This window comes from Pogona vitticeps, chromosome 1 (genome assembly GCF_051106095.1).
Source record: "Pogona vitticeps strain Pit_001003342236 chromosome 1, PviZW2.1, whole genome shotgun sequence".
NCBI classification, from domain to species: Eukaryota; Metazoa; Chordata; class Lepidosauria; order Squamata; family Agamidae; genus Pogona; species Pogona vitticeps.
This window is the reverse complement of record NC_135783.1, coordinates 291,069,032-291,089,942: the sequence shown is the minus strand read 5'-3', so window position 1 is coordinate 291,089,942 and position 20,911 is coordinate 291,069,032. Positions and strand designations below refer to the sequence as shown.

The following is a 20,911-nucleotide window of genomic DNA, read 5'->3' as shown; positions in this document are numbered from 1 at the left end:
CCCGCACCACCACCGATGCCCCCACCATAATCACCACCGCTGCCACCCTCACTGCCCTCACCGCTGTCTCCAGCTGGCTTGCGCAGCCACTGCCTGTAGAAAGGGACACTGGCTGCCCTTTGCAAATATGGCGCCTGCTGCTTCATTTAGTGTGGGGAAGCTGCAGCTGCCATCTTTGCAAAGGGCAGCTTGGAGTCCCTTAAGACAGGCTAAGAGAGTCCAGACTGCACTTTTCAAAGATGGCAGCTTCATCTTCCCTACCCTAAATGAAGCCACAGCCGCCATCTTTGCAAAGGGCAGCCAGTGTCCCTTTCTACAAGCTGTGGCTGCGGAGGCCTGCTGGAGATGATGGCGGCGGTGGCAATTATGGTGGGAGGTGTCGGTGGGGTGGGGGCAGGTGTGGGGTGGTGCAGGGGGATGGCTAAAGTAGGGAGAGGAAGGGGTGGGAGATAGGCTGTGGGGGTGGGTGGGTGCCTATTGGCCCACCAGTCAGTTGATCAGCGGGCCGGTAGGCAGAATGGGAAAGCTATAGGAAGAGAGGGAAGGCTAGGAGATGAATAAAAGTGGTGCAATATTCATCCCTTTTGTATTTGTTGGGGTCTCTGGAACCCACGAAAATGAAGGGATAAATATTTAATGAATCGGCAATTTCTGACGAATATCACAATCCACATGTCTATGCACAACCTCTTGTGTGCTTCCCACGCTAGCCAGGTGCTTGCTGGTTGGTGGAACATCAAACCACTTTGCCATTATTAAAAGTAAGATGCAGTTGCAAATCCCATCATTTTCTGGCTGTAGAACAAAAATAGTCAACTTCTGCTTCATCTTGTGTGAGAAAAGTGGGCCATGGCCTGACACAGAACAACTATCTCCCCTCAAATGCCTGAGACATAGTATCTAAAGCTGCCCAATTTACTTTGGTGCACATCAGAAAATTCCACAAATACCTCTCTTCTTCTGTGACACCCAAAGACACAACAGCAATAAATTAAATAACTAACAATTTTAATTATTGCTTTTGTCATTAAGTCGTGTCCAACTCTTCGTGACCCCATGGACCAGAGCACGCCAGGCCCTCCTGTCTTCCACTGCCTCCCGGTGTTTGGTCAAATTCATGTTGGTAGCTTCGATGACACTGGCCAGTCATCTTGTCCTCTGTCGTCCCCTTCTCCTCTTGCCTTCACACTTTCCCAACATCAGGGTCTTTTTCAGGGAGTCTTCTCTTCTCATGAGATGGCCAAAATATTGGAGCCTCAATTTCAGGATCTGTCCTTCCAGTGAGCACTCAGGGTTGATTTCCTTAAGAATGTATAAGTTTGTTCTCCTTGCAGTCCAGGGGACTCTCAAGAGTCTCCTCCAGCACCACAGTTCAAAGCATCAATTCTTCAGCAGTCAGCCTTCTTTATGGTCTGGCTCTCACTTCCATACATAGTTAAGGCTACCTTTTAATTAAACCCCAAATCCACCATCTGAGGTAGCCACCTCATTCTGTCTAATGAACTGAACTGGGCCAGCCTTGCCTTTAGGTCTTGATTAAATCTGCCTCCATTTTGATCTCCCCAATAGATCACTCTCAAAGAAATACAGTACAGACCTCAGCAACAACAATTAAAGGACACTACACCCTTGTTTTGGAAAGACATAAGTATATTTGTTACTTGAGGTATCAAGAGATAACAAGGAGGAGATGGTTTTTATTTGCATTGGAGATTTGACAGGGAAAAAAGTACTGCTTTTTCATATCAGTAAGTGACACTGAACTCACAAGCCTCTCCATCCTCATCCCCATTCTCTTACCCTTCTTGTCTTCTTGGGCCAATGTGTCTGGTTCTTATGTGTACCTTTTCACTTCACTCTTTATTAATTTGTGTGCATTGCCTTTTAGGGGGACACATACCCATGGCAGCATACAATAAAACATTTGAGGGGGTGGGAACACCTAGAAAAACAACATAATTGCAAAAATAAAACCAGCAGAAAACTAAAATAATAAGAACCATGAAGAAAATCACACAAAGATCTACTACTCCATCTTTAGAGCCCAGCTAACTATGAGGGGGCCAAATGGATTTCTTGGAAAGGGATATCAAACATGTGAAGCCACCAGTCAGAAGATCCTGTCCCCACTACCTGCACAATTATTCTTATTCCTGTCTGATTCCTCCCCCCCAATTTTAACTTTCATTCCAAGTTATGTCTTAAACCCAAATATTATCACTTCTTTCTCTTGACCTGCTAATAACTTCCGATGTTATTAAAAAGAATATTGTTGTTTGCAACTGGAACATTAACACCGTGTTTAGCAGTACTTACTTTGGAGTAGGCACTCTGAAGTAAGCATAGGAATATAGGTGCCTCTTTCCTGCCATGAGGCGTTCAGAAGATTTTAGATTTATTTTTAAAATCTAAGGTAGTTTGATGTGATATCCAATCTTGTACAAAGAGGTTAATACTCTTTATGATCTGTTCAACACACGTCAAATTGAAACTGGGATTTATGAAACCAGTTTGTTTCAACTAACCCCAGTTAAAATGAACTACCATTTAAGGTGGGATAGGATTATGTGAATCCAAGGCTTCCTACAGTCTGTCATTCAAATACTAAAGCATAATTAAACAGTGTATATGAATGCCACTACTATCTTGGCTTTTCTCTTGCTAGACAAGAAAATATAATCTAAGTAATAACGTCATCTAAAGTCTATGGGTTGATAAATAGTAATAAAATTGGCATAAAATCAGAAGTAACACTGGTTTGGATTCTTGTTCCTGGTAACAGTTTAAAGATGTCACTGTAGTTTGATTCTTGATAACAAGGGGGCAAATAAACTCTTTTATATCTTATTCTTTTCACACAAATGCAAAAAAATTCCAAATAGTATATTGATATACTGTTTTCACAATTCTTCATTTCTCAAAACCCTACAAAAGTTTTTGTAATGATTTCAGCTGAACTCAGTTTACAAAGAATAGCAAACCTCGTCCACAAGATACATAAATGTAAGTGTAACATAGAAGTGTAACATTATGGAACAGTATCTATAGCAAAAGGCTGGTGTTACTATTTTAAACAGCTGCATGTACAGTATACTGGAACTTAACTCTTGAGACATACAGTATTACATGTTAATTGACACGAAGATCTAGGAAAGAGAAAAGGAAGAGTGAGGCTGTGAATCTAGTTGAGCTCTAATTATTAGGGCAATCAGTCTGTGTCCCTAGGAAATATCTGTAGAGTTGATTGTCAGGATCCAATATCTGACTATAGAGAAGAAAAAGAAGAAACAGGAAAGTTGGCAATGCATACTTCCTTTGGATTAAGTATGCCTAAACTAAAACCTGCAAAAGTAAACTTGCATGAGATTGAACTGAAACTACTAGCAGAGCAATGTTAAGCACATTTATTAGAAGTAAGTCCCATTGTCTTCAACATGGACTTCCTTCTCAATAAGCGTGTTTAGGAATGCAGCTTATGTGATCCAAATACATGTCCTAGACTGGTTTAGTCTGATTTTTTTTGACACTTTCTTATTGGAAATCAAATGAAGGAGACCACATGACCTGACCAGATAGGCGGGATTTAAATAAAATAAATAAAATAATTAAAATAAAATAAATAATAATAATAATAAATGACCAAGACAGTGACTGTTTAGATCAGAAGACAAAAAGCACGCATACTTCTATATAAGCCAGTAAAAGTATGGTAGAGTTCAGGATGTTTAATCCCACGGAAACCAGTGTGTTCAAGTATAATCCACAATGTGGCCCATGTGTCAAATGCAAGACACTGTACAAATCCAGAAGGTTGTGAAGACATTTTTTACACATGTTCTTGCCATCCCATCTTGGGACACAATTAACATTCTTCAGAGGTTCCCTGTGCCTGTCTGGGAGATTGTAAGGAGGATAAAGTTGTGAATGTACTCCTTTTTTTAATGTTTCCATTTCCAATGTGGTTTATATAAAATTTAACAACTGTTTTTGTGTGTCTATATGTGCATATAAAGAGAAGAAACAATTTGAGACAAAATGCTACACCCATTAAAATAGCAGAGCAATAAAAAGCACATATACTTCTCCCTTCAACAATGCTGGGGCTAGGGGTGCCAGACCCTCATGTAGTTCAAAATCTGTGTATGACTCTTATGCCTCCTGAAACATAACTACAAAACATAAACAGTTGATTCATGCATGCGCACGCGCACTCACACACACACACACACTCACACACACACACACACACACATACACACACACACAGACCTCCCCCCCAAGCCACATGAGCCTCCTTGCATGCCCCAGCACCCTCCCCAGCTTCCACATGGAACAACAGGGGCCTCAATAAGTCCTAGATCCACCATTCTCAGGCCACTTCCTGGAGATGAATAGTAGCACAATGTGTAGGCATCCTTCAGTTTCAAAAGACTATGGTAATGTGCTCTGAATAGAGGTCTTGGAACAGTGTCTAGTGTGGCTGAGAAGGCCAATTCAAGAGTGACAATCCCTTCCACACTGAAGACAAATACAATCTGTCCCCTGTCCAGCTCCCTGGTTTTGCTGCTTTTGTGACTTCTTCTTTGCCTCGGCCTGCTGAACAAGGGTCTCTTCAAATTGGGAGAGGCAATGCTGTACTGCTTGCCTGCAGGCTGAACACTCAGACATCAAGGTTTCCCATCTGTTGAAGTCTGTTCCTAAGGTCTTCAGATCCCGCTTGCAAATATCCTTGTATTGCAGCTGTGGTCTCCCTCTGGGGCACTTCTCCTGCACTAATTCTCCATGCAGGAGATCTTTTGGAATCTGACCATCAGCCATTCTCACGACATGCCCGAGCCAAGGTAGATGTAGCTGTTTCAGTAATGTATACAGGCTAAAAATTCCAGCTCATTCTAGGACTACTCTATTTGGAACTTTGTCCTGCCAGATGATACCAAAAATGCATTGGAGACAACGCATATGGAAGGTGTTTAGCTTCCTCTCCCACTGTGCACAAAGGGTCCAGGACTCACTGCAGTACAGGAGTGTACTCAGGACACAGGTTCTATAGACCTGGAATCTTGGTATATGGTGTCAGTTTTTTATTAATCCATACACTCTTTGTGAGTCTAGAGAACATGGTACAGTGGGGTCTTGACTTGAGAACTTAATCCGTATTGGAAGGCGGTTCTCAAGTCAAAAAGTTCTCAGGTCAAATCTGCATTTCCCATAGGAATGCATTGAAAACCATTTGATCCGTATCTGCTCTTTTCCGTCCATAGAAACTAATGGGAAGCTGCTATTCTGCCTTCGACCACTAGAGGGGGATATTTTGTTTCTTTTTTTCTTAGGTCAAGAAAGGTTCAGGGAAGGCAGGGAAAATACAGTCCAGGCAGTACAGTACCAGGCAGTCTGAAGACTCCCAATCCACTCTCTAAACGCTGGGAGGAGTGAGGAAGCAGACAGGCACCCTTTTCACTGGCCAACAGTTAACTGAAAGTTCACATTTTGCACTTTCCCTGCCTCCCACGTGGTTTTTTTCAGTTCTTAACTCAAATCTAAGTATGTAAGTCAAGTCAATATTTTCCTATGAGAGTGGTTCTTAAGTCAAAATGTTCTTAACTCAAGCCGTTCTTAAGTCAAGACCCCACTGTAGCTGCTTTGCCAATGTGTTTATCCAGATCGACATCTAGAGAGAGGGTGTCAGATATCTTTGAGCCAAGGTACACAAAATCATGAACAACCTCCATTTCTTGTGTAGAGATGGTAATAGAGGGAGGTGAGTCCTGGCCCATGACTTGTGTTTTCTTCACGCTGATTGTTAGTCCAAAATCTTGGCAGGCCTTACTAAAACTATTCATAAGTTATTGGAGGTCTTCAACAGAACAGGCAACAACAGCTGCATCATTGGCAAATAGGAAGTCCCACATGCATTTCAGGTGGACTTTGGTATTCACTCTCAATCTAGAGAGATTAAAGAGCTTTCCGTCTGACAACACCTTCTGTTGCAGTTCCAAAAGTGTGCTTCAGTAGAACAATATCTATCTATCTATCTATCTGTCTGTCTGTCTGTCTGTCTGCCTGTCTGCCTGCCTGCCTGCCTGCCTGCCTGCCTGCCTGCCTGCCTGCCTGCCTGCCTGCCTGCCTGCCTGCCTGCCTGCCTGCCTGTCTGTCTGTCTGTCTGTCTGTCTGTCTGTCTGTCTAAAAATATCCATGTATAACCAAAACTGTGCTGCTCAGATCCATGCAACTCTAAGGAGAACTGGAAAAGGATGACTGACCCTTTGAAGAGGAATCCTATGACAAAGAACCTCCAGTTTTAAAAAATGAAGTGAAAGCTGCTCTGAAAGCACCAGGAGGAGATGGAATACCAAAGGAACTATTTCAAGCCATACAGACTGAAGCTGTCAAAATCCTAACAAGAATATGCCAACAAATATGGAAAGCAAAACAGTAGCCCATAGACTGTTAAGTCTATATACTTTCCAATCTCCAATAAAAGAGTGCACCAAAGAATTTCAGAAGATGACTAATCTATGCTTTATGGACTACAATAAAGTCTCTGTGTAGATCATGAGAAACCACAGGTTGCTCTCAAAGAAAGGGGTGTGCCTTGGCAGTTGATAATCATGATGTGTAACCTGTATTGTGGACAAGAAGCTAATGTTAGAACAGTGTATGGAGAGACAAAATGGCGTCCTATAGGTGAAGTTGTCAGAGATGCATTTAATCCCCTTCTCTATTCAATCTGCATGTAGAATATATCATACAGAATGCCAGACTGGATTCAGATGAAGGAGTAGTATAAATTAGTGGAAGAAACATCAATAATTTATGATATGCAGATGACACCATCTTATTGGCTGAAAGCAGCAGCAACTTCTTTTAGCGAAAGTGTAAAAAGAAAGTACCAAAGCAGCACTTCACTTTAACATTAAAAATACAGAAATCGTGACTACAGAGGAACTATACATCTTTAACGTTGACAATGAAGACATTCAAATAGTTTGCGTTTTTGTTTACCTAGGTTCAATCAATCCAAATGGGGAGTGTGGCCAAGAAAGCAGAAGACTGAGACTCAGAAGAAAAGAAAAGAAAAGAAAAGAAAAGCATACTGCTTGTATACCATCCCAAATTGCTTAAAGCACTATTTGGGCAGCAATGAAGGAACTAGGAAAGATTGTCAAATGTAAGGATGTTTCACTGGAAACTAAAATGAAGAACATCCACAATCTTGTATTTCTAATCACTATATATGGATATGAAAGCTGGACAGTAAAGAAAACTGACAGGAAAAATATTGATTTGTGTGAAATACGGTGCTGGAAGAGAGCTTTGCGGATACCCTGGACTGTCAGAGACACGCACAAGTAGATCCTAGATTAAATCAAGCCTAAACTATCTCTGGAGGCAAAAATTATGAAATCAAGGCTGTCCTACTTTGGACACAACATGAGAAGGCAAGATCTGTAAAAGACAATAATGCTGTAAAAGGCGGAAGGTAGCAGGAAAGGAAGAAAACCAAATACTAAATGGATTGATTTCCTAAAGAAACCACAGGTTTGAGTTTGCAAGAGCTGAGCAGGGCTGTTGAAGACAGGAAATTTGGGGGATCACTCCTTCAAAGGGTTTCCATAAGTAGGAAGGAACTTGATGGCATATAACAAGAACACCAGAGATAAAACTAAATAAAGCAATGTATTTAAAACCCAGTTAACTAACAAAGAATGTTTTGGTTTTTATTGGAAGTCTGTTATGAAACAAATCATAGCAAAAAGCTGTATATATGTTTTTACAGAAAACATTCATTTAAAAAGTTCAGTGAAACTTAATAATTTCCACTGGGAGTTGCTATCTAACTAACCTGCGCTGCAGTCATAAGCAGACTGCTATAACCTTGTCAGAATAATCCAGCCAGCAGGAGTTCCGTTTCCATGACCAGCTGCCGGTAGAAGAGCAGTTTGCTTTCAGGATTCCAAGGCCCTTAGAAGTGCAACTTAGAACACACCAAGATGAAGGAGGCACAGCTGCAGATTCAAACAAGTTAATCCGGCCTCCTCCCAGTCTGCAAAGGACACTCCAGGGGAAGTCTCATTGTGAGCAGGGGCTTCATAAAGAATGTGATCTCCCTCAGAGTCAGCCCCACTGACAGGATGACACAGAGCTAGATGGCTTACACCTAAGTCCTATGTGGCACTCCCAACAACAGCAGCTTCACCAGTGGCACATACAAAGCACTTGCCTCCCAAAAATCCGATGCTGGGAATGAATGGTCATCAAGCTTAAGGTTGTTCCCACTAAACGTGATGCTGGGTTCCATGTTGTTCCACCATGAATCACCAGAACTATTTATTGTTTTGCTTTGTGTTAGTCTCTTAGTGAATTCTTGTTATATCCGTAAGCTTATAATCTTAGACTACCGACCATGACTTAGATGCTCCTTATTTGAACTGATACTTTCAGCAAAGACTTGTTTGTCTGCTTTCTCAGACTATATGTACTGTATTATTCCTTGAGGCCACATAACTATTAGTGTGCTTCTGTGACACATACTGGCAGTTATGATCATGAAGCAGGACACAGCCTTTCTTTAAATTCATCCCACTGCTTCTTGGGGTTATCACACATCCTGATCCTATACTTCCATTTGTTACCTCTAAATAAATATGCTTAACACTGCAATCCTTGGAGCATGGAAATAACATGTTGACTCATTAACAGTGGATGTATAACTTTTTTGGTCATATGGGTCAAAATCCACCAATCAAGAACATTAACAATGTTTTTAGTCATTAAACACCACTACTCCCATATATGCTATTCTGCAGAGAGCATGTATGTATGTAGATTTGCCCCCTAAACAGGGAGCCACTCGCATACCTTCAATGGAAGATTTGCTTTATAAGCAATGGAACTTTGGATCCCAGGTGTGTTTAGATTATAACTTTTAAAATCTATGGCGAACATAGATAATAGTCAATCTTATGTTGTAAGCCACCCCGAGTAGACATGGTCTAGAGGGGCGGGGTATAAATAAATAAATAAATAAATAAATAAATAAATAAATAAATAAATAAATAAATAAATAAATAAATCTGTATGAGAGCTATCATGCAAGATCATCCAAGACCCCAAGCTTGAGATCCACTGCTCTATTCACAGCCAATGACTCTGATAACTTTTACACAGACATTTTAGCACAACACCAGTAATCCAAGCCTAATTTTTGTCTTCAAAACAATCTTCTAGGATTTGCTTCAAACCCAAATTTCTAAAAGCATTTCTAATACTAAATTATCAATGGAAAATGAGAAGCCAATAGCGTTCAAGTACTGTATATTAATGTCCCATTGAGGTTCTTCATGTAATAAAAAAATTAGTCACTTCGATTTTGAAAAGTGAACTGAGGCTTTTCACAGCACTCACTAGATCTGTTACATTAGTTTGTGGGGTTTTTTTGGTGTTGTGATAAAGAAATCAATGTGAAAAAGTAAGCAATATTATTGACTATGTAAAGCCTGTGCTGCTGGTGGTACATAAGGGGTTCCTTGTAGAGACCCCATTTTAAGGACTGTTTTCCCCCTAGCCTTCTTGTTCTCAGACATGTTAGATCTCATTATTCCCAGTTAACAACTGCAATATGGGAACTGTGGTGTGTTTATAAATAGTGCTATATTGGGGAAAGGAAATTTAAAGCAACTAAAAGAGGATTTCTGAATGAACTAATAAAAAAAATGCCATTACGGATCAATAGTGAGGCTGCTCTGTAAACATCTCTGTTTATTTCAGAACAAATAATGTCAGTAATGGATTAATAATTAATTAATAACATAAATTCAATGATGTAAATGTTTTCAATTTTAAATGTTAACAATAAATAATTAATTTCCCAAATCCTAATAGTTAATACTAACAAACTGATTTTCAGATCAAATGTTCCAAGGTCCAGCAATAATATCCACGTTTATTCAGAAGTAAGTCCCACTGTATTTATCCTCAAGTAAGTGTGCCAATGATTATAGGTCAATTTATGCTAGGTTTCCTTTTACTTTTTTGACTATGACACGCTCGTTTGCATGAGAATAGGATTTGGCTGTTTTCTTTTATTTACTGGTATTTTGCAGACTCGGTTTATAATTGTTTTTGTTTATTGTAGTGTCACTGCACTAGTGATTTTGGTGTAGAGAAGTTATGTATTGTTATGCTGTGTATCAGTAAAATTGCTTTCAATCTGCCAAACTGATTTCACAACTTTCTTCCCCACCTTCACTTCAGGCGGATGAGGGCAAGGTGAGGCTCAGTGGACAGAGTATGAGGGCCTGTATAACTGAGGCAGCCCCAGTCCAAGCCTGGGGCAGCCTCATTCAAAAATAACACGAGATTGTACAAAGATGTGCCACTGCTGATCTGTTCTCAATTTACTAACAATCATGAACTAGGCTTGATGTCCAGTCATATGGGAGAGATATTATTGTGCAAAAGCCCAATTCACCATTCCATAAGGCAACTAAAAAAATAAGGGTGCTCCGCACAACAACTTATAACTTCGAAAGTGTTATTCACACTTGTTGAAAAACAGATCTGATAATTGCTTTGTATTTGGGTGAAAAATGGTTAATTGATGAAAAAACGGAGTCCGCTTCCGGGATTTTCCTTTGCTTGGTGTCACTTTGTGAATGGTAGTGAGCAGAAGAAGGTATCCTGGAGACCATCTCAACTGCTGCCATGGATGTTCTCAACATTCAGGCTACCCTTTGCTATGTAAAGCCTGTCATCCTTTGTTTTCCTGCTGGCAACAGGGACATGAAATTGTACAGCGATATTGGGCCATTTCCTGACATTTTGAATTATGTGTATAGAATTATGTGTATAGAAGCACAATATTCCACATTCATAAACCAGAGGGTTTTTTTAAAAAGAAGTGAATTGCTTTAAATATGTACATCTGGTATTATGTATAATGGGAGTTTCCAAAAACACTTCTGCAAAGAAGCACACTTCTGTATTGCAAAAAACTGCCCAGAGTAGCCTTGGCTGCCAGATGGGTGGTATATAAATCAAATAAATAAATAAATAAATAAATAAATAAATAAATAAATAAATAAATAAATAAATAAATAAAATAGTTGATTAATAATATTAATACTAATGTGCCTTTGATTCAGAGTTTTCTAGGTGCAGAGTACTTGAAAGTGATTTAGCATTCTCTTCTTCCAGGTGCACTCCGGGACTGTGCACTTTCCCCATGTCTACACAAGCTATAGCTACCAATAACCAATTACTTTTTGGAATAGCAAGGATATTACTAAGTCATATTTCAAAAGCACTAAAACAGGTAGTTACAAAGATATTCTGGTGCAGTGAATAATTTGTGTAGTTACCATACAATATATATTTAATATATCTATTCAATGTACTTTTACTACACCTTTCTCCTTAAAAAGGACCCAAGGTGGTTTATATCATTAAAAGACAAAATTTAAAGCTAAAAACAACAAGTATACAAATATTAAAAGGGAGAAACAAATACTACTGAGAAATAATAAACACAAGTAGTACTAAAGACCCAGTCAGAGCAGTAATGTGTAAATCCTTCTAAAAGTCCCACTCATGTAGTCAGTCACTGAGGGAAAACTTGCCTGAAGAGAAAGGTCTTTGCCTGCTTGTGGAAGAATGGGGCCAGTCTGGCCTCCTGTGGGAGGGAGTTCCAAAGTTTGGGAGCAGCAACAGAGAGGGCCTTCCCCTATGTCCCCATTAGATACACCTATTAAGGTGGTGGGACCAGGAGAAAGGCTTTTTCTGATGATCTTAACATCTGAGCTGGCTCATAATGGGAGAAACAGTCTTTGAGATAGCTTGAACCCCAGCTGTTCAGGGATTTATACGTTAGAACCGTGGAACATAAGGAACTTTTAAAAGCATTTTGGAGGAATGTTGCGAAGTGCTTGCTCAGATTTTACACCATTCTGTTTTCAATCTTAAGTACTAATAAATGCATTGCTTTATTTTGTATTTCACTGCATCCCCACCTCCACTCTCTAGGCACACTAGTAACAGCAACACTACCTTAATATCACACATTTCTTCCAACTGTCTACGTGAATGGAGCAATGTCTCTTTTTAGGGCTACAACCCTTAGAGTCCCTCACCCAGCATGATCTTGAGATTCTGGAAGTTGTAGTCTGAAATGGAATGTTTCCAAATCCTAAAACAGAGCTACAGTAAAAATAGCCTGGCTTGCACAACTTTGTGGCTGAAATCTTGTTGTGCAGTTACACAAAACGCTTGGAAGTGAATTCCTGTAACTTAACATATCTCTACAGATGTCATCTGTTGCACTATGCAGTGTGCAATAGATAATGTGCATGGAAATTTCTTAAGTTACGATATTGCTTCCATAACTTGCACCTTTTGTGTAACTGTGCATGAGGATTTTGGCCAATAAGTAATTCAGCAAGTTCCTTTAAAATATGTTTGCTGTAATTGCTGGCAAGTTAGTTTGATATGAAAAATCAAACTGAGCTAAGTGAACATTTCTGCCCCCACACATACAAAGACTTCTTCTTTGGAAGAGCAGAAGTTTGGAATGCCTTTTCAAGTCTTCTGAATTACCCCTTCTCTTCAAAATTCCCTGCTACAAAACAGAAATGAATTCCACAACTAGACAGTTGAACATGAAATCATACACAATCTGTTCAGAAGTAAGATCTATTGGATTCAGTGGTGTTTCCTCTCAGGTGAGTGGGTATGGAGACTGCCTGCTAGCGGGGGAGACTTGACAAATATAGCAACATGATACAGGCAAGCACTGGCTTTCCTGGAGACTCTAGAATACTTTTTGAGTGAGCTAGATCAGCTGTGGACTCTTAAGCAATGGGGACAAAAAACTCTCCTTATGTTAAAAGGCATTTGTTTTCTTACTCCCAAGATACTGCAAAGGAGAATATAAAACAAAGGAAATATGTAGTGTATGGAGGAGCCTAAGTATATTTGGATTGCTTTTGGTGCTGTTTTGTTCAAATCAAATTATAGCATCCATTTTGACTGACAGGGATCTATCCCACCCCTTTTTACAGCTGTCCCACTCCTTTCTGACATAGCACAAGAGCTATAGGGTTTTTTGGCATGATTCAGAGCAGTGGTTCTTAACCTTGGGTTACTCAGGTGTTTTTGAACTGCAACTCCCAGAAACCCCAGCCAGCACAGCTGGTGGTGAAGGCTTCTGGGAGTTGCAGTCCAAAAACACCTGAGTAACCCAAGGTTAAGAACCACTGATTCAGAGCACTCCTAATTATCTCACTCTGTAGCCTGTGCAGGTGGTTGGTTCATACCCAAACAGAGCTGCGAGCAGTGTTATCTGAGGTGACAACATGGTGATGTATTTGGTGGGTTGTGACATTGAAATGATGACAGAGAATCTACCTCCTTTATTTTCATCTACTCTATCATTTTAAAATTTAAAAAAATATTTTACTAGGCTAGGTTTGATGCATTGCATTTTGCTATGTCACTTACTTTTTTTAAAAGAAAGTCACTGTTGCCAGCTGAAATAGGAAACTGAGAATCTAGAAAAATATTTCATCCATGTCATTGATACAAGCCCTCTCGAACCTTGACTATCATGATGGACTTCAACTAGCTGAGAATGGTTATTTAGGTGTGCAGGAACAGTAAATCCATCATTGTTTGAGGGGGTGATTCAGTCACTCCTGAAAAGCTCTCAGTAGACCAGGAGACTTACAAATATAATCCAGTTACTTCTTGGTGAGGAGTGTGGTGGCAACACAACTGGAGACATTCCTGTGGGATATTCTTGGCTTAGAACCACTCTGGGTTCAAGACCAGAGATTAAATAGAATAGTCCAGATGAACTTTATTAGGAGATACACAAGAATTTTCTCTTTTGGAATGAGTGAAATGCTTTCAGAGTCAAGATTTTATTCAGAATAATAGGAACTTGCAGAGTTTGAAGATTTGTATGTAAGACTGTGTATACATTTAGAAAACAATGATACCAGTGTGTATTGTAGACATATAAAACATTTAAGTTCAAGATGCACTTCTATACCTAGCAGGTGCTATCATCTTAATGAGAGAAGCACTAGAGGCAGGCCTTCTTTGCTTGTGGATTGCAATGCATAGATTGCAGGAGTTTTCAGCTCTTTCTTTAGAGTATCAGGATTTTATTCATACAAAACTAAAGCCTTTATATTCTAAAATGTAATTGACAGACCAAGTAATCTTTACTTATATATTTATATACCATCTTCCTTCCTATATAAGGGTCTCAAAGCAGTTTATAATGATGAAAAGCAAGCATATAAAGCATAATAAAGAAACCATGACAATAATTAAACAATAATTAGGTAAAGGTAAAGGTTCCCCTTGACATTTAGTTCAGTCGTGTCCGACTCTAGGATGCAGTGCTCATCCCCGTTTCCAAGCCGTAGAGCCAGTGTTTGTCTGAAGATAGTTTCTGTGGTCACATGGCCAGCGTGACTAGACACGGAATGCCGGTAACCTTCCCACTGAGGTGGTACCTATTTATCTACTCACGTTTACATGCTTTCGAACAGCTAGGTTGGCAGGAGCTGGAACAAGTGACGGGAGCTCACTCCGTCACGTGGATTTGATCTTATGACTGCTGGTCTTCTGACCCTGCAGTACAGAGGCTTCTGTGGTTTAACCCACAGCGCCACCATGTCCCAATAATTAAAGCCCATTAAAACATATATGAATATTAAATATGACTGCCACCCACCATCCCATAAAGTACCGAAATTTAAATGCCAAGTGCCTGCTTAAATTTTTTGCCTGCTGATGGAAGCCTAACAAGGAGGAGATCAAGCAAACCTTCCAAAGAAGGGTAGTCCATAGTCTGGGAGCAGCCAGGAAAAAAACAAAAAACAAAAACCTCTCTCAAGTGCTTCTCGGATGAACTTGCAAAGTCAGAGGGACTGAGACAAGCGCCTCCCCAATGATGATCTTTTGACTTGGGAGGCTTGTCTGGTCTTTCATATAGCCTGGACTCAAGCCATATAGGGCTTTACAAATCAAAATTAGCAGTTTGAATTGAACATAGAAATGAACTTGAGGCCTGAGTCCAGAAGTTACATCCCCCCCACACAGATCAAATTTCGATAAGGAGCCCAGTTGCAGCCTCTTACACCAGTTGCAGTTTTGAACCATCTTCAAACGTAGCACCACATAAAGCATGTTACAATAATCCAGATGAAATGTAATTGTGTTGCTGTAGCCAGATTAGGTATCATTAGGAATGGGCACGGCTGGTGCACAAGCTTTAACTGTGCAAACACACTCCTGGTTACCAGTGAAACCTTGGTATCCAGACTCAGGGTTGAATATAGGAGAACATCCAAGCTTCAAACTTTTGTTTTCAAGGTGAGCACAACTGCATCCAACATAGACTGACTATGTTTTTCCAGATCTACCATTTGAGGAGCATCTCTGTCTTGTCTAGTTTAAATTTCAATTAGTTTACCTTCATCCAGTCCATTACTGGCTCCAGACACTGGTTTAGGATCAGACCTGCTTCCTTGGATTTAGTCATTGCCTCTGCTAAAATAGTGTATACTAAGTTATAAATAAACCCTTTAATGCTTGGAAAACAGCAAAACACGCTTAAATTTGGTATAAAAAGAGCAGGCTTGGCCGCCAGCTAAAGATAACAGGAGTAACAGTCCATCTGAAGAGCCACATGTTGCCCAGTCCTGCTCTAGGCTAATGTGCAAATCTTGTGACGTCTTCCAATTTAGAGTTCGATGACTTTAAAGCCATCTGTTTCGACAATCCATATTTGATGGTATTTAGGGTGCCATAAGACAATGAAGGTTTGCTGCAAAAGACTACTCTATTTTAATTTCTACACAGTGATTTTCTTACACAATAAATGTGTAATTTTTCCATGAATTTAGGAGATCTTTTTAAAGATGGTGCTTATGTTGCTGGGCAGTCACATTTATTGAACACTCAAATAGCTATACCATGTACCTCTGAAAATATAACTCTTAGTGGTTTAAATTGCCATGTAAAACATGGCTGTGTTTGGCTCAGGAACCTTATGGGTTTGGTTTGAAAGACTCTTTGGGACAAGATCATGCTGTGCAACCACACATTCTTTCACATTACAAGTATGACCCTCAAAGGCTACAACATTTTATTACAAAGGAGTCATGATTGGGAGCATTTAAAAACAGATAAAATGCATGGAGAATAATAAATGATTAACTAAGATCTATTCTAAAGGGCTACTAGAGGGAACTCAAATCCTTACATTTGTACAGAATTGACTTTCTTTTTTAATAGATTTATGATTTTGCAACTCACTTTCAAGAACCTTTGAAGCTACAGTTAGCTGCTATCTCCTTTGACTAGCTCTATGCATTGAGAATTTGGAGGCACTGTTTTATAGTGGTTGTACCCCATCTTAAAGGGAATGCCCAGAAAGTAGCAGTGGAAGACTGTACCTGGCTTCCCTGCCATCCAATAATGATGGTAGGGTATACTGTGAGTTACTACTTTATCTCCAGTGCTCTGTTTCACCTGAATTCAGAGAGACTATGTCTAACCTAGATTGGACTTGAAAGCAGGGCTGGGCTGATTGATGACCAATAAACCTAATCCTAGTAAATTATACTAACCAATAATGAGCTGTTTCTGGTTATGGGAACTGAGTGAACAGAATTGCAGGAGCTCTTAAATTCACACCTGTGAATATGGGGATTAAAAAAAGGAGAGGTGGCAGTATCCACCCTTTGAAATGACCACACTATGTCCAATATTGACAACTGTGTGCTTTCAGTTTTTGAAATTAAAAATTCTGTTTTTCTCCAGCATTTACAAACTGGATTGTTTTAATCCCAATCTTTATGAATATTTGCAATTTGTAGCATTGTTGAGTTCTGTCATTACATTTTCATCTCCCATAATACTTTGTAAACTGCCTTCGGATTTTTAATAGGAATTGATATGTAAATATATAAACAGTGGATCAGTTATTTTTCACAATCTGGTAAGAATCTGTGTGGCACACTGAAACCAACACAACGAGATTTCACTCACAACCTCAAATTCTACCATTTTCTTTCTGTTGGACTGCAGCAGGCAAGTTGGGGACAGAGATATTAGTTTTAACACAATATTAAAAGTGGCCTGTGAGAATATAATTCAAAAATATTAATATTAATACTCATGTCCAATTATGTTTAGTGAACTATAAATTTGATTCCCTTAAGGAAGCCACATCCTAGAGTTTGCAAAAATCTGAGCAGAGCTGTTAACAATGGGATCTTTCAGAGGTTATTCTTTAATGGGGTTCCTCTAAGTTGGAAGTGGTTTTGTGGCACATAACAACAAAAACAGAACCATAAATTACAGGGAAAAATGTTTGATCACAGTTCTTTACAAAAGATAAATGAACTTTGGATATTTAAGTTGCCTTGGAAAGCTGTATTAACTTTCTATTTACTTAATTCTATGAAACATTAATTTACAGGCATTTAAACATTAATTTACAGGTAATTTATTTTATTTACTCGTGGGAAGCTATAAACAGAAGTGGCACTAAAAACTACAAAGGAAATATCTAAAAGCCCAGTTTTTACATATCATTAAGAACAAAAATTAAGAATGACTTAAGGGGAAAAAAAACTTATATCTCAAGTTGCTTATTCATTCGGGATAGAAACCTGCTAGAGCTCTACTAAAAAGTCCATGTTGTAATGATGTGTTCCTTCCGTTTTGTTTTAGTCAGTAGTAGTACCTTACCAGAGTACCTTGTGTTTGTGGAGATGGGGCTCATGTCCCTCTTCTCTTAATTTTCACCATCACCCTAAATATGTTTACCTAGTCACAGTAGCAGTAGTAAACCCCACTAAGGCTAGTACGTCGTGTTTGGTTTCAAGCCTTAAGTAGCCTTTAGCACGGAAACCATTCTCGGCCAGAAAGGTCTTTCCATTGTTAGGATGGTGCCTGTATAGTTATTTTCCGTCCTCGCCCACCTCCCGCCTCGCAACACCTCGCAGCCTTGCTGCCCTGTTGCATCAACTTCCTGTGTAAAGCTCCTTGCTTTGGGATGAGGATGGTTCTTGTTCTTTCTCACACCCCTTTCCCTCCTCCGGTATGTCAGCTTCCTGTGCAAAATCCCGTACGTTAGCTAAAGATGCTGGTGGTGCCGCTGCTTTGGTGCATCAACTTCCTGTGCAAAAGCCCCTTGCATCGGGGCGATTGTTCACGTTATATGGAGGTCCTTGGGTGCTTTTTTTTGGTTTTTAAAAAAACTCCTGTCCTTGGTGCATCAACTTCCTGTAGAAAATATTTTGCAAATGTGGAATGTTTTGAGGACACGATCTGATTTGTTTATTTGTGGCCGTTCTCCTCCTGCCCCGGTGCATTAGCTTCCTGTACAGAAACCTCTGCGTTGGGGCGAGGTGGGGGTGAGCGAGCGAGCGAGCGAGCGAGCAGGGATGCTTGGCTATGTGTTTCTCCTCATTCCTTGGTGTATCCGCTTCCTGCGCAAGAGCCACTTGCGTTACGGGGAGAGGAAGAAGAAAAAAGGAGATACACTACTAGTCGCGGCTCCTGCTTTCCTCCTGCAGTTGCTCCCGCCACCTCCGCCTGGCTGCCCCCCGTGCGTGGTCCCTCCCTCCGCCCCTTCTCCGCCTGCCCCGGTGCGTGAGCCTTGCCAGCCGCCGCCGCTGCCGCCGCTCTGCGAGAGTTTGCTGCCCTACTTCACTCTACTTTAGTTTCACTCACTTTACATCCGGGTTTTTTCCCTAGGCAATGGGTGCCGCAGCACAGCCCGTTCCTTAGGCAAAGGGAAATAAATTCGCTGCACCGACACGTCAAGTAGTCCCTCAGGAGGAGCCTTGAGGCGCCCCCCCTCCTCCTCTTTCCCGAGGAGGGCCGGCCGCCCCTCTTCCCTCCTTCACAGGGAGAGAGGGTGGGGGAGCCCGGGTGAGGGGGGGGAGCCCGCCTTCCCCCCTCCGCTTTTGTCCCCACCCTCGCCTCCCCTCTCTCCGTTCTGGAGAAGCGGCCGGAGTAGCTGTATGCGAGGGAGAGAGGGAGAGAGTTGTGTCGGGCACACGCGAGCAGCGAGTCGGGAGCGCGCCCCGCTGGCAGGCCAGGCAAAAGCAAAGCCAAGCCAAACGAAGGGAGGCCGGTGGCGGAGGGATCCAGGCGTGCGGGTGCTGCGGCCGGGCCGGGTGAATGGGATTGAAGAAGAGTTCAGCTTCTCGGCTTGTTTTTGTGTCACAGTTTCTCTTCTCCTGCGCCTCTCCAGCTTCGTTCCTTTCTTCCTGCCCGTCCCCTCCTCCCCGGTGCAGGAGGAGCCCCCCGGGGAGAGGGGAAGGAAAAGGACCCCTCAGAGGAGAGAGAGAGAGAAGAGGAAAGCCTCAGCAGCAGCAGCAGCAGCAAGAGGAGGAGGAGGAGGTGGTGGTGGTGGAGGAGGAGGAAAAGGGAGCAACCAACCAACCATCTTCCACTCCCAGCTTAGATTAAAGAAAGTGAGAGGAGGAGGAGGAGGAGGAGGAGGAAAGAGGAGCCAAGAAGAGGGGGACAGGCAGGCCCAGAGAAGCAGCTGCACCACCACCTTCTCCCTATGAAGAGGAGTCCTTCCCCCTCCGAGAGAGGTCCTGCTGGGGGACCCCGGCCAGACATCAGCAGCAACATCATCACCACCAGCAGGGTGTAGTATCCCACCTTTTGGATTCTCTTCTTCTTCTTCTTCTTCCTCCTCCTCCCTGTTTTCTCTTTCTGTTCTGTTCTTTTCTTTCTCCCTCCTCCACCCCCCCTCCTCCCCGCTAGGACTAATCCTCCTCTCCCTGTGCTCTGCTCTCTGTTTGGGGAGTTTATTGGGCCGGGGGGGGGGGAGGAATGGAAAAGGATGGGCGGTATGTATGTGGTACGTGTTTGTGAGGTGGCGGTGGTAAAGTCCATCCTCTAAGACTCCTAAGCCAACTTGGAGATAAGGAGCAAGAACTTCAGTCCCATTTTACCCCCCACCCCCACCCTCTACCACCCCCCCAAGGTCTGTAGCCTAGGGATGCGGGGAAGGGGGCATGTCCTTCCTCTGTCACCTGTAAGGATTGAAGTAAGTTTCTGAGAGAGGAGGGGGTGGAGCGGGAGGGAGGAGGTGACACATTGGAGTGGGGAGGGGGGGGAAAGAGATGACACATTTGCAAGGAGGGGAGGGGGAAAGGGAGATTTCTCTGATCCCTTCTGATTTTCCCTAGGATGATTATTTCCAGGCCGTTTTTTGCTGGGTTGATTTTCCTTTCAGATGCTGCCCGAGAAGTTTTATTATCTTGGAAATGATGCTGCTTTGATGATTGAGTATTCGTAGTAAAGCTGCGGCGGTGGCGTCTCTCTCCCCCCCCCCCCCACTTTGCCTTTAATTTGTCTTGGTGGCCCAAGTAGTGCTGGGAAAATTCCGTTTCTTCAGCAACTTGTTATTCTGAAGTCTCACTTGCCCCCCTCACCCTGGGGCAGCCCTGTCTGCACGGATGCAAAGCTTAGTGGAAGGACACCTTTGAGATTTCACACTCCTACTCTGGCACATGTTTGCAGGGATCGGAGATGTGCACCTTATTTTCTCTCTCCTCCCCCCCTTTCCATTTCTGCATGTGTTATGTAGGAGGAGTGGGGTTGCCTTTTGGTTTAGTCCTCTTAGCATGTGGCTCTTGTTACTTTTCACCGTTTTTTCTTTCTTTGTTATTTTGAGCCTTACTACAGATTCCTGTCTTCCACTGCCAGGAGGCAGTGGAAGACAGGAGGGCCTGGCATGCTCTGGTCCATGGGGTCACGAAGAGTTGGACACAACTTAAGACTAAACAACAACAACAATAGATTTACATTGTCTCCCCCCTGCACCCCCTGTTTAGTTAATGTCTTCAGGATTGAACAAGTACATGTT

The 20,911-nt window shown here is 41.7% G+C and overlaps 1 protein-coding gene across 9 annotated transcripts in view; it reads left to right on the top strand.

The window, feature by feature from the left end:
- The first annotated feature begins 19,173 nt into the window (after positions 1 to 19,173).
- Positions 19,174 to 20,911, top strand: part of PHF21A (PHD finger protein 21A) — a 175,669-nt gene continuing 173,931 nt past the window's right edge. For 8 of the 9 annotated variants that reach the window (XM_078389661.1, XM_072985998.2, XM_072986001.2 and 5 more), the window contains exon 1: positions 19,174 to 19,684. The gene's annotated coding sequence lies outside the window, so the exon portion shown is untranslated. Of the gene's footprint in view, positions 19,685 to 20,068; positions 20,090 to 20,911 lie in introns of those variants that run through there. The other variant, XM_078389654.1, reaches the window with a different exon arrangement.